The following is a 15,243-nucleotide window of genomic DNA, read 5'->3' on the forward strand; positions in this document are numbered from 1 at the left end:
CCTCAGCCCCGCGCACGCGTCGGCGCTCGCTCACGCGCCTCCCGCCTGCGCCCCTGAGCTCCTGCGCCCCTCGACTGGCGGAAGATCAGCCGCCGCCGCCTCCGCCGAGCTACCACTGCTTTTCCTTGCAGGGCCTTGGAGGCCACGCGATGCAATGTCCTCGTTCAAGCCCAAGGCTGGCCCCGGACTGGCCGGCCTTTCGGTGTCACATCCCTGCGTCCTGGGGACGGAGACCACCGCATCTTACCCTGTGCGGGTCGTGTAGTTGGATCCATCAGTCAATGGCCTGTGTGTAGATCTGGGTGCGGAGCAAGTTTGTGTCTCTCCTACTCTCTCCTCCGCTGCCTTCTATCCTACCTCATTCCCCCTCTCACCAAACCTGGAAGTGGTGACCCCTAACAGATGTGCATCCCTGTAGAAAGACAGTGCTGACAACGAGTCTTTTAAAGATGAGGTCCATACCTGGGCGCCAGTGGCTCACACCTGGAGGCCTGGCTCCACAGGAGGCTGAGTTCTGAGAATCATGGTTCAAAGCAAGAAAAGTCTGAGAGACTCTTATCTCCAATTAACTACCATAAAGCTGGAAGTGGCACTATGGCTCAAGTAGTAGAATGCAACACACACACACACACCCCTAAAAGGCCCAGGCCTTGAGTTCAAGCCCTACCCCCACACACACACACATACACCCCTCAGTGAGATCAGGACAGAGCTTTAGAGCCCACCATATCCACTCTTATGGGCCCTACACAAATGCTCTGCTGTCCTTACAGTGTTCACCACTCAATGGTGGTATGGTGGTAACATGTTGGATAAACAAATAAATGTCCATTAGTGCCTGAAAGAGCCAAGATGAGGGCAAACCATATACCCCAATACTTTCTTCTGTTTGAAACACTGATTCTGGCAACTACAAATTATATATATTTTATATGTATATGTACATATATGCACACACATATATATGTGTATGAGTATGTATGTAATATTACCCCTTCCCAGTTGCTTGAACTATTCTCACAACATCTCTCCACCAAGTGGTCTCCATTAAGTACTTTCAGTAACAAAACTCACTACCACTCTTTTTTTTTTTTTTTTTTTTGCCAGTCATGGGGCCTGAACTCTGGTGGGCACTGTCCCTCAGCTCTTCAGCTCAAGGCTAGCACTCTACCACTTGAACCACAGCACCACTTCCAGCTTTTTCTGCTTATGTGGTGCTGAGGAATCGAACCCAAGGCCTCATGCATACAAGGCAAGCGCTCTACCACTGAGCCACCTTCCCAGCCCTCACTACCACCTCTCTTAAGGTAGCTGTTTCATTCTGGATCAGCCTGTTGGAAATTTCTTCCATCCTTGGGAGTTAAAAATCCAGGTCCCTGCATCTCCTCTTCTGTTCTGTTCTGTTCTGGTTATGCCTTAGGAACTTGGGATCTCTAATTCATGGTACCCAGGACAAGCATTCTCTGTCCCTTAAAGGCCCTGGTATAATAGGGTTTCAACTGCACTCACCAGCATGCTGAAGAACTCTGAAAGAGGCATCCCAGATTGTCTTGAACCCTCAGGAATGACTGGGTAGCCTACTGAATACAGAGACAAAAGAGACTTCCACCGCTTTCTATGTCCTGAGCTTCTGTTAAAAACAACTCCAGATATCAAATAGTTGTAGCAGTCCCATCACGTTGTTGAATCAGGTGGAGCACACGGCCAACTAAAACCCACGGAGCCTACTCAATGTTAAATTCCATCCCCATCCCACATCCCTGGTGAGCTGCCAGTTTCTCTGTCCCAGCAGGCTCTGTGTCTTAATGTACTCTGAAGGATGATAAAGTGGCCCGGATGTTCCCTCCTGCCTTTGAGGACTCCACCTCCCTTTCTCTGCTTCTTCCCACCCTTTTCTTATCGGCCCCTCCTCCTCTTCAATGGGCCAAAAGAAGGAAGGCAATCTACTTGTAATCTCTAAATAAGGCTTGTTCTCATTGAGACACAGAAACTCACAGAGATCTGGTGTATTTAAAGAGGCTATTAGTGAAGTTCCTTTTAGGGAGTTGCTTTTATTGCTCATTTCAATTATCCTTCTGAGATACCACTCTTAGAAGTAGCTGACTGGGTGTGGCTCACTGAGTCCACAGCTGGAAGAAAGGCCTCTGTTAGAACCAGCTAAACCACTGACTCTTTCTGCTACACCCAACAACTGTACGTTCCCCAGGCAAATTCACAGGACGCCACCAGCGAAAGAGGCCCCAGACTACTTGGTTGCCTTTATTCCCAATCCTGAATGACTCCCTAGCCCATGAGGGATGAAGTCATCACTGGAGTCATGCTCCTTTGAAACATCCCTGTATCATATAAACACTGGAGGTAAGTTTCACCCACATAACAATAGGACTATACAGTGATGGGAGCTAGAATTTTGGGGTTTTTTTGTAACAGTACTGAGGTCTGAACCCCAAGCCTTGCTAAACAGGTCTTCTACCATTTGAGCCACTCTGTACACACACACCTTCTGGTCCTGGAGCTTGAACTCAGAGCTTGAGTGCTGTTCCTGAGCTTCTTTACGCAAGGCTAGTGCTCTATCACTTGAACCTCTACCACTTGAGCTACAGCTCCACTTTCAGACTTTTTTTTTTTTACTGGTTAATTGGAAATGAGATTCTCATGGACTTTCTTAACCAGGCTGGCTTCAAACTACATCAGAGCTCAGCCTCCTGAATAGCTAGGATTACAGGTATGAGTCTGGCTTGGATTAGTTATTTCAGATACAGTCTTGTGCCTGGGCCAGCCTGGACTATAATCCTCCCATTTGTGCTTCCTTGTGTTGCTAGGATGTTGGGTGTGTATCATATCATGCCAGGCTTTAGGTTTAGATAGAGTCTTACAAACTTTCTGCTGGCCTCAATTTATGATTCCCCATTTTTTGCCCCCCAAACAGCTAGGATTACAGTCTTGAGCCATTGCACCAGCTTAGGATTTGGATCATGAACAATCTATTGGGATGAGAAGGCACACAGAATATAATCTAGCCACAGCTGCTGGGATTCAATTATATCTGAAGGTACAAGCTCCTGAGCACTGTACCACAAACCAGAGCACCAGGAAAGGAAGGGAGATCAGCATCTATGGTCAGAAACATAGTGTGGAAAAGGACATTACGGCACACCTCTGTAGCTGTGTGAGCTCACTATTCTGCACTTTACAATGGAAGAAACACCCCGGGGCAGAAGTAAGTCTGATCAAAAGCCTGTGTGGGTTCACTACTTGGCATCACCCACACAGAGGGTCTTTTTAGGCAATAAAGGATCCATAAATGGCTGTACAGAACAGTAGGAATCATTCCAAAATTCAGTCAACAGCAATAAATTCTGCCATCAGCTATCAGTACCCCACAGCAAGAGAAAGAGATTAGAGGAGAGCCAGAGGTAAGAAAGGAAGTCTCTCCTATCTTCTATGGACTATGGGCAGAATTGGAGGGGAGGAAGAAAGAGATACTCAGTGTGCACTCAGGAGAGTCACTGAGAAGAGCCCTTAAAGCTCTCCTATTTGTCATGTTTGCAAATATGATCAACATAGAAATCCCAAAAGAATCAACAAAGTATTAGAGGTAATGAGCTAGTTGAACAAGGTTGCCAAGTACAAGATCAATCAATAGTTTATAGCTGCAGCCGGAAATACTAAGAGACCATGCAGAATGCCAATAAAACTTCAAATCCAGGAGTTAATTCACCAACTTGTAAGAACTTTATGAAGAAAAATTTAAAACTATATAAGAACTTTTGTAAAAGAAAGCAGAATAAATGAAAACCTATACCATGGGTTTATATTGTTGTCAATTTAATCTCTAAGTCTATGTTTCAGTGCAATCTAACACATGGAAATTTTAACAAAAACTAAAATGTGAAGGAGCTTCAAAAACTTATATATAAGGAAAAATAGAACTCTTGAAAAGCAAGAACCAAGGAAGGAGATTTGCCCTGCAAGATCTTACATCAGCACCACATGGTAACAAAAATAATGCTAGACTAATAATGTGGTTCTATGATAGGAACAAATAGGGAAGTGAAACAGGATATAGACGAGGATAAGTGGAACTTCAATATATGTTCAGAGTGGTCCCATTTACCAGTAAGAAAAGCAAAAGTTATTTGGAGGATGGTATCAAGGAAACTCTTAGTAAAGAAAAGGTAAAGTATGCCTTACACTGCAACAGAGAAAGAGAAAATTTCAGATAAGTTACAGACATCCTTATAAAAGGAGAAAAATATGGGAGACTATGAATGTGGAGTAAGAATTTACTTCCCAAAACACCACTGTAATCCAAGTACTATGGAGGCAGAGGCAGAAGTATCTGCCTGAACTACATAGAGAAACCCTGTCCAAAAGAAAGAAAGAGAGAAAGAAAGCCTGTAATTCCAGCACTTTGAAGGATAAAGAAGGTGAATTACAAGTTTGGGCCTAGCCTGTGCTACGTAAAAAGATAAGAGGATGGGGAGGAAGGAAGGGAGGAAGGGGGGAAGAAAGCATTACTTCAGTGATAGAGCACCCACACAAACCTTAAAACAAAAGATTAGGGAATTTGACTGAATTGAACACAATTAAAAGTATATAGAAAAAGTTAAAAGAGCTTACAAACTGGGAGAAGATATGTGGTATGTATGAAAATAATTAGTATTTATATCTAAAATGTTCAAGAAAGTTTTTGTAAAGCCACAAAAAAGCAGTGGAAAACATGTTAAACAATGAGAAAAGGAGCCAGGTGCCAGTACCTCACAGCTGTCATCCTAGCTACTTAGGATTCCCGTGAGATTTTTATCTACAATTAACTACCAGAAACCCAAACGTGGAGCTGTGGTTCAAGGTGTAGAGCACTAGCCTTGAGCACAAAAGTACAGGAACAGTTCAAGCCCTGAGTTCAAGCCCCAGGACTGTCAGGATAGAAGGAAGAGAGGGTGAGGAGAGAAAAGGAAAATGCAGACAATTCATGGAAGGAGAAGCCAGAATGGCACAACAGTCCAGAAGAGATGGCTAGAAGTAGAAATACAGTGTGATACTGTAGCCACCGGTGTTGCTGCCCATTACCTATGGTAACCCTGATCTCTGAAGAGAGAGGAAGTCCGCATTTAAAAGTAGTTACAAGTACTCTCACCTCTCACTGACAGTAATTTCAAGCTTCCAATGTCAAGGCAGTGAGAATGAAGTTGGACAAACTAAGTTGGATCAGTTCTTGTGAGTTGCTCCAACACAACACAATTATTATTTTATGGAAAAAGTGATGCATGAAGAAATACTATTTTTTTAATCCAGAAGATACAATCAGCCAAATTCTAAACAGTGAGAACTTCTATAGGATAACCCAGTTTTACAACCAACAAAATAGCTGAAACAATTACAGATCAAGAGGTTTCAGAATTCTCCACAGCTTGTAGTGTGAAGACTTCTATGGACCTGAGTTCAATTTTTTTTTAAAATCTTGAGATCATTGGAGAAAATTTAGCCCAGACTGGACATTAGATGAAACAAGGAATTTTTCTTAATTTTGTTCAATATGGTAATGATGTGGTTGTGTTTGCTTGTTAAAAACTCTTTCTTAGAGATTCATACAGAAGGATGCATGATAAAAGTGTTTGTAAGTCTGAGATTTGCTTTAAGGTGCTTCATTAGGGTGACACTGATCAAGATACAATGTATTCATAAACTGCTTTGTTAAGTGGCAAAAAATAAAAATAAAGTTCATTAGGAACAAGTATTGATCAGGAGACTAATAAAAAATGAGGAACTAGTAAAAATTATGAAAGCTGGATGATAGTTATTCTTTTACATGAGTTTGAAAATTATTTCAGATCTCTAACAAGATGATAATAATCTCAATTGTCCAATCCAAAGACATAATGTGGAAAGTTAGATTTCAAAGCAAGATATGACCATTTGTTGCCTATGAGAAATGCATCTTACTGACAAAACCAAACATTGGCTCAGGGTAAAAGGGTTGGAAAAGATCTTCTAAGCAAATGGAGCCTGAAAGCAGACAGTATAGCCATACTCACATATGATAAAGGACATTAGACCTCACTGAGAAAAAACAAAAAGGTTCACATCATGCTAATAAAGGGAAAATTTCATGAGGATAAAATAATAGTGTCCACACAGATGTGTCATATACATTTAACTTTATTAAAAAAAATGTTATTGGGAGGGAAGGGTGACATTGTCACATTGTCCAAAAAAGAAATGGATTCTTGCTAGGCAGTGTAATCCTAGCTACTCAGAAGGCTAAGCTCTGAGATCAGAGCCCAGGCAGGAAAGTCTGTGAGACTCTTTTTTATTTATTTATTATTTTTGGCCAGTCCTGTGGCTTGAACTCAGAGTTTGGTCACTGTCCCTGAGCTGCCTTTCCTCAAGGCTAGTGCTCTACCACTTAAGCTACAGCACCACTTCTAGATTTTTCTGTTTATGTGGTACTGAGGAATTGAACCCAGGCCTTCATGAATACTAGGCAAGCACTCTACCCCTAAGCCACATTCCCAGCCAGTGAGACTCTTATCTCCAATTAACTGCCAGAAAACCAGAAGTGGCAAAGTACTCACCTTGAGCTGAAGAGCTCAGGGACAGTGCCCAGGCCCAGAGTTCAAGCCCTACAACCAACAACAACAACAACAACAAAAAGCATTCTTTACCTGACTTATGTAACTGTAACTCCTCTGTACATCACCTTTATAATAATAATTAAAATTTTTAAATATTACTAGACAGAATATCACAGATAGACTCCAAAATGACATAGTGGGAGACTTTAATACACTATTTTCACAGGTCTAGACCCAAAAAAATCAGCAAAGAAACATCATAAGTAAATAACACTATTAACCAAATGGACTTAATAGACATCTACAGAGTATTTTATCCAGCAATACATCCACAATACACATTCTTCTCAGCAGACCATGTAACTTGTCAAACCTAGGTCACATTTTAACACACACACACACACAAAATAAGAAAACTGAAATAACCCTCTGCATTCTATCTGACCACAATGGAATAAAACTAGAACTCAATAGCAAAAGAAATCACAGAATACATTCAAACACTTGGACATTGAACAACACTTCGTTGAATGTTGTAGGTCTTGAAGAAATAAGGGGGGAAATTCAAAAGTTCTAAAAAATGTAATGACAATGAAAACACAACCTAATAGAATCTTTGGAATAGAGCAAAGATGATATGAAGAGTATAGTTTATAGCTCTGGGTGCCTACATTTTAAAAAAGTAAAAGAAATCAGAAAGATCTCAACTCGTCAAATGATGCACCTCAAACTCCCAGACAAATAAGAACAATCTAAAGCCCCTAATTAACAGAGAGAAATAATAAAGATTAGGGCAGAAATTAATGATTTAGAGACTATACAAAGAATCAGTGAGCTTCCCTTGTGTCCACATCCCCTCCAGCATCCGTTGTTATTAGAGTTCTTGATTATAGTCTGAGACAAGCAGAAACGGTCAAATAAGTTGATGTCAGGCAAAATGAACCCCAAGATAAGGACTCAAATGTTTTTTTCTTTCTTGCAATTGGTTTTTCTTTTTTGGGGGGGGGGGTCTGGTCGTAGGGCCTGAACTCTGGGCCTGGGCACTATCCCTCAGCTCTTCAACTCAAGGCTAGCGCTCTACCACTTGAGCCACAGTGCCATTTCTGGCTTTTTTCTTTTTGCTTATGTGGTGCTGAGGAATCGAACCCAGGGCCTCAGGCATGCAAGGCAAGCACTCTACCACTGAGCCACCTTCCCAGCCTCTTGCAATTGTTTCTAACATATTTATAAGGTGATTTCTTTGTTGCTTTGTATGTCTCTCCCACATGGTATAACCCCTGTTTTCATCGTATTTGATGTTAGTATAATTTGTGGGTGGGAAGGGAAAAAACAAATTGTTTAAATAGGGATACAGGTGGACCCATTGCAACAATGAGATGTACAAGATGTTCAAAAAACAAACTTTACAACTTTGGCTGGGGAGGGGGGATGGTGCATAGGGGGAGAGAAGATGGGAAGGGATGGTATGGAGAAACAAAGGAGGAGGCAACAATGCTTGATAAGAAATGTACTCATTATCTTGCCCATGTAATTGTAACCCCTCTGTATGGTATTTTCACACACACATACACACACAAAAAAAGAAACAGTGAAACAAAAAGTTTTCTTCTTTGAAAAAAATAAATAAGGTTCATCCCCTTTATTCAATTCTAACTAAAATGAGGAGGTAAAAGACACAACTATAAAATTTAGAGATAAAAACAGACATAGAACAAGTAGATATAGAACAAATGTCAGTGAAATCCAAAAGAGGGAATATTGTAAAAGTCTATATTCAAATGGAAAAATGGGATACATTTCTGGATACATTTGACCTATCAAAACTGAACCAAAAGGACATTAATTATTTAAATAGATCTATAAAAAGCAATGACAGCCAGGCACTGGTGGCTCACGGTTATAATCCTAGTTACTTAGGAAGCTGAGAGCAGAGGATCCTAATTCAAAGCCAACAAGGGCAGGAAAAGCCCATGAGAATCTTATCTCCAATTAACCACCGGAAAACCAGAAGTGGCACTGTGGCTCAAGGTAGTAGAATGTTAGCCTTGAGGAAAAGAGTTAGGGACCAGCACCCAGGCCCTGATTTCAAGCCCCACAATCAAAAACAAAAAAACAGTGAGATTGAAACAAAAATAGTCTATCAACAAAGAAAAACTCACTAACTGACAGCCACTGCCAAATTTTGCTAGACCTTTAAAGAGATAGAGCACCATTATTACTCAAATGTGTCTATGAAATTAAAAGGAAAAGTATGCTATCAAACTCATGAAACCAGTACTACAGTCATTCAAAATTCAGAAATGACACCATAAGAAAATCATTAGCGGGCTGGGAAGGTAGCTCAGTGGTAGAGCACTTGCCTTGCTTGCCTGAGCCCCGGGTTCGATTCCTCAGCACCACATAAGCAAAAAGAAAAAAGCCAGAAGTGGCACTGTGGCTCAAGTGGTAGAGCGCTAGCCTTGAGCTGAAGAGCTGAGGGACAGCGCCCAGGCCCAGAGTTCAGGCCCCACGACCGGACCCAAAAAAAAAAAAATCATTAGCTTCTCTCTCCAAAGAACATAGATGCAAAAATTCTCAACAAAAACAACACACTAAAATATTATATACTGTGTTTCCAGAGATTCAAGGATTGTGTGTGTATTTATAACTATTTTCTGAATAGTATTCCAATTGCCTAGGAAATAAAGCAAGATTAACAAATGGGACTGGATCAAATTAAAAAGTTTCTGCACAGCCAAAGGAACAATTACTAGAAATAAATAATGGGAGAAAACATTTACCTGATTTTCATCAGATAAATGTATAAATACCTAAAATATATAAAGAACTCAAAAATTAAACAGCAATAGAACAAATATTCTAATTACTAAGTGGGCAAACAAGTTGAACAGACAGTTCCCAGAAGAAGGAATACAAATGACTAGTAGATTTACTTTATAACCTCATCATATCTTAAGCAATATCCAAACAAGGATAAATCAGTATTCAAGAAAGATGTACACATATCTATGTTTATTGAGCCTCTGTTTGCAATAGTCAAATGATGGAATCGATAAAGAAGATATTATATATAGATATATTTCATGCTGGGTAGGTGTGGGTTATACAGAGAACCAAAATTTTAAAAACAAAGAAAAATGAAATGAGATCATTTTCAGGAAATAGACAGACCTGGAGCTCATGATGCTGGTAACAGAAGTCAAGTTCAAAAAACCAAATATCATGCTTTCACTCATTTGTAGGGTATAGACCCCCAAATGATGATGATGATGATGATATTAGTGATGGCAATTTGACATCAATGTAACAGGGGTTAACAGGGAGGCTCTCTAGGAGGGAATCATCTGGAAGGAGATGGGAGAAAGATGCACTGAGGGGTGCAAGGATCAATAAACATTACATACACACATACACATACACACATACACATATATGAATACAACATAATAAACCCCATCAAATGATGTTTGAAAAAGAGACTAGAAGAAAGGGGAAAGATTAGAATACGGTAGAGGAAATATTCAAAAAATATATAAATATTTTTTAAAAAAACTTTAAAGAAGCCGCCAAGAAGATTAGGGTTTTAGTCCATTATGTTCACTTCTATATCTCTAAGTACCCAAGGACAGCATCTAGCAAGTATTGCAAATTTAGTAAATACGTGAGGACCACATGGGCCACATTCATGGTTTTCAGTCTCAGTGAAGATGAACTATTATGTCCAATGCTTTCAGAAATCAGAGATGGCTTTGTGCCTCAGGCATGCGCATTCTTGAAGAGGCAAGGCAATCTTGCGTCACCAAAGCTAAGCTGTCTTTCCAGCAGCTGCTTACAAAACCAGTCTAGTCCCATCTCAGTTCATTATAAACCATCAATGGCTTTAACAACATCTTGAGTAGGAGTGGAGAGAAGGTCAGACCCCCTGAAGATGTCACTGAGCTTGCACCTTGTCAAGAATGGGTCTAGGGACTCACCTCACCAAAGAAAGCCATTGACAGAGCAATTAGCCTGTTCTGAGTCATGAGAAAACCTCCTTTGTGACAAAAAACAGCACTGATAATAAGATTGTTTCTGATATTCCTCATCTAACCATATTTGAAACCGCAGGGAGCAGTCACGATAAAAAGAAATGAGAATTGCTTTTTCAGATTCACATAGAGTTCAATGGCAGAATAAGTTATCGTCTTTCTTAAGGCCTATCAAAATACATCATGCAACATCTTTATCGTCATCAAGATAATCACAGCCTTAAGGCACAGAATAGCACTTAGAAAATAAACTAAATCGCATATTGGTCCATCAAATTACCAGAAATAGTTGAGCACCTCCTACTCAAAATGCTGGTGGTGGGGAAGCTGTAAACAAGTACAGGGTTCACTCTGGTTTTCTAGTACAGGGCAAAAAGTATCATGGCTGAAATAAATTGTAGGCAGCCAGGACCACTTGTCACTACTTTGCAACCTTAACACTCCTTCAACTTCTCTGAGCCTTAGATTTGTTCCTTGGTATAAGAATAAACACACACACACACACACACACACACACACACACACACACACACACTCTTCAAGAGCTATAGCTATAACTTAGAAATAGAGCATGGTGGGAGAGAGAGAGAAGGAAGAGGCGACATTATCCAAAAAGAAATGTACTCTTTACCTGACTTACATAACATCCATATATCATCTTTATAATAACAATTTTAATGAGGGGTTAACATATCTTAAGTGCTTCTTCTATGCTGTGCATTATTATAAGTATTTTCATTATAATGCCTATAAAATAAATATCATTTTTGTGTCTGTTTTCTAGTTGGGGAAATCAAGGCCTAGAATAGTTGACTAAAATCAGACAAGAGCACACGGTAAGCAGCAGAACCAAGATTGGAACCTAGGAGGCCTTGATCCAGAAAGATTAAACTCTTAGCCATGCAACTTTGCAAGGAAAGACAGTTGGAAGCAGAGACACTGACAGGTATAGGACTATCTGATCTTAGTCCATTAGGATTTTCTATAAGAGAATTCCACAGACTGGGTAGCTTATATGTGCTAGATATTTGTCACAATTCTGGAGACTGGGAAGCTCAAGATCTAGACACCAGTGGAGAAGTTTCTGGAGAAGGCCCTCCTCCCCTTTCACAGACTGCCACCTTCTTACTACAACCCACACATGGCCAGAGGGGAGGGGAGCTCTCAAGGTCTTTTCTGTAAGGGCACTGAACCCCAAAGGCCTCTGTATTAGGGATTCCGTTTTGATCCATGAATTTTGGAAGGCACAAATCTTCAGTCCGTAACAGCCTAAATAGAGAAGACCCAATCACAAGGAACTAGTAAGAAATTACTAGAAATACAGAGTACGGCTAGATTGTCATACTGTGGGCCTGGAAGACTGTCCTGTAAGGGTCAAGGAAAACCCACCATGAATTTCTGATGAGAGACAGAAGTACCTGCTTGCTCTTTATGCCCCATAAACTGTACAAGCATACCAAAGAATTCATGCATTTGAGTTAATACACTTGTATACACTTGCATACATATTTACTTACAACCTATTTACTTACAAGTTTGTAAGCAAAATCTAGCTTCCACATATAAAGGAAAGAAAGGTTGGGTGCCAGTGGCTCACGCCTGTCATTCTAGCTACTCAGGAAGTTGAGATCAGATCTGAGGATTGCGGTTCAAAGCCAGCCTGGGGAAGGAAAGGCTGTGAGATTCTTATCTCAATAAACCACTCAGGAAACTGGAAGTGGTGCTGTGACTCAAGCGGTAGAGCATTAGCCTTGAGCTGAAGAGCTCAGGGACAGTGCCCAGGCCCAGAGTTCAAGTCCCATGACTGACAAAAAAAAAAAAAAGGAAGGAAGCACCGATCCTTCCTCTCTCTAGACCTGACTTACTTCACTTAACATAATTTTTCCCAAGTCTCTCCATTTCTTTATAAATGATACAATATCATTCTTTTTAGTGAATGAGTAAAATTCCGTTGTGCATATATTTCACATTTTCTTGATCCATTCACTCATTGAGGGACATCTGGGCTGATTCTATACCTTGGCTCAAATAGTGTAAGTCCTTAGAAAGCCAAAATCAATGTTCAGCAAAAAATAAAAGATCAGGAATTAGGTACTCAAAAGGGTGTGATGCAGTCAAGGGGAAAGGGTGAATGAATAGAATAAGGGAATGTGCAGACTAGAATCCAATGTATATCCTACAAAATTAAGAGTAGTGAGGGAAAGAGTGGGTGAGGGGAAGGATGAGTGAGAATGTTGAAAGGGGTGATGTTGATCAAGATACATTATATTCATAACTACTTTGTTAAATGGCAACTTGGGGGCTGAGAATGTGGCTTAAAGGTAGAGCATTTGCCTAGCATGCATGAAGCCTTGGATTCAATTCCTTAGTACCACATAAACAGAAAAAGCTGGAAGTGGCACTGTGGCTCAAGTGATAGAGCACTAGCCTTGAGCACAGAGAGGCCCAGGGACAGTGCCCAGGCCAAGTTCAAGCTCCAGGACCAGCAAAAAAAAAAAAAAAAAGGCAACTCCTTTGTATCACTACTTAAAGATAATAGAAATTAAAATAATAAAAGAATTCTAGCATTTGGAAGTGAAATTAGAATTTCCTGGAGATTCCTAACCTTCACTAATTCACTCAGATTTTATAAGAAATCTAAGTGAATTAGTCTATGTATTTAATGTGTACTCATTATGTTGCATTTGAAAATGAAGCTGACAGAAGTTTTATAGATACCCTTGGGGAAGTGGAAGTCTATTGTCTCCCACCACCTCATTAATCTCTTTGCAAGATAAGACCATCCACAGATCAGTGTTAATTACTGGGAGTATATGTGTGTGTATAATAATTTATTATCTTTGGGTTATATACTTACTGGACAAAAACACACAGTCCTTCTGAAGAAACGTCAGCCAGGATGCTGTCCAATCCAGCAGTGTACCAAGCAGGCTGGCTAGCTAGATGTCCTTCTTCCCTCCATGGTACTTGGCTTCAGGTTTCCCAGCCTCATCTATATCCTAACCCACACGTCCAGCAAGGACCCTCTCAAGGTCAACTTGTCAAATGACATACCACATGGCTGCTAAGAAGCTATATTTTCACCAGTTTCGAGTCACTGATGCCTAGCTAGCATCTGTGCAAGCAGCATCTAGTGACACTAGGAAAACCACTACGTTGGTACCGCAAAGACCACCAGATGTGGTGGGTCACAGCTGCTCTTGAGATTGTTGATCCCCAAGCACACTGATGCAAACAGTCCTCCGCCCACAATCCAGAGGCCCAAGGAAAGAGGTGCGGGTCTGTGAGGCAAGAGCCTACTCCCATTGTCAAGCACGTGGGAAGTGATCCTTAGTATCAGTACATGGCACTACATATGCTGCTGTCCGTATGGACTTTGTAACATAAGGGAACAAAACTGCAAACTCACAAAGGGCAGAAGGTAGGATAGACTATCAGGCTTCAATCCTATGCATAGTGGGCCTGGAAATGGGAGGGTTTGAGGATGTGCCATTGTTCTGTTTGTTTTATTGGTGGCACTCAAAGCCTAGAATAGGCTAGGCTGGTTTGATTCTTCTGAGCCTTATTTGCAGCTCTGTTTTTGGCTGGTTATTTTTAGGATAGGGCCTCACTTCACCCACAGGTTGCCTGCTTTGATATCTCCCTCAACAGTGGAATCTCAGGTATATGCTGTGGCACCACGCTTTCCTTTTTGTGGCTCCAGAGTCTCTTGAACTTTCCTGTTGGGGTTGACATGACACTACAATGCTCCCAATCTCAGTCTTCTACTCAGCTGGGGATGTCAGGTGCATGCTACTCTACCCAGCATCTGTGGACTGAGAAGAGGTCTCGTGGGCTTTTCTACCAAAGCAAGCCTCAAACCAAGAACCTCTTGTCCTCAGCCTCCCAAGTAGCTATGATTACAGGCATGAGCCACTGACACCCATCTTTATATGCTGCTAATAAATTACAAAGTCTTTTTTTCCCTTTTGGCCTTGTCACATCTCCAGCCCTATGATTCTGTTTTAAAAGCAGAACATTGCCAAGGTAGCTAGAACAAGTTGAACACACTCATGGACAGACCAGAATTTAAGTTTTTAGTTAACTCTGGAACCTTGAACAAAATAAAATGAAATAACCTCTTAAATATACAGCCTTCTCATTTATAAAATATGGGCAATATAATAGTTCCTACTTTATCCCATGATGCTTGTAGGAATTCAGTGAGAAAGGACAATGTGTATGGGGTAGGTACCTAATATTGTACTCATATGTGAAAATGTTATTATGAAACTCATGATTTTGTCCAATTAATATATGCAAATAAATTTAAGAATTCAATGAACAACTATATGAAAAGAACTTGTCTCATACCCAGTACTGAATAATGTGCTCCATTTGAGTTAACTGTTTATATAATTGATAAGTACAAGATAGCATATAATTAAAGAATTAGGTGTTGTCAGAACTAAAAATGGATATCAAAGAAAGTTGGACCATTTAAGAAAACATTTCAGGGCTGGGAAAGTGGCTCAGTGGTAGAGCGCTTGCCTTGCATGCCAGAGGCCCTGGGTTCCATTCCTCAGCACCACATAAGCAAAAAGAAAAAAGCCGGAAGTGGTGCTGTGGCTCAAGTGGTAGAGCACTATCCTTGAACT

The sequence above is a fragment of the Dipodomys ordii genome, unplaced genomic scaffold, assembly GCF_000151885.1.
Source record: "Dipodomys ordii isolate 6190 unplaced genomic scaffold, Dord_2.0 Scaffold20, whole genome shotgun sequence".
NCBI lineage: Eukaryota > Metazoa > Chordata > Mammalia > Rodentia > Heteromyidae > Dipodomys > Dipodomys ordii.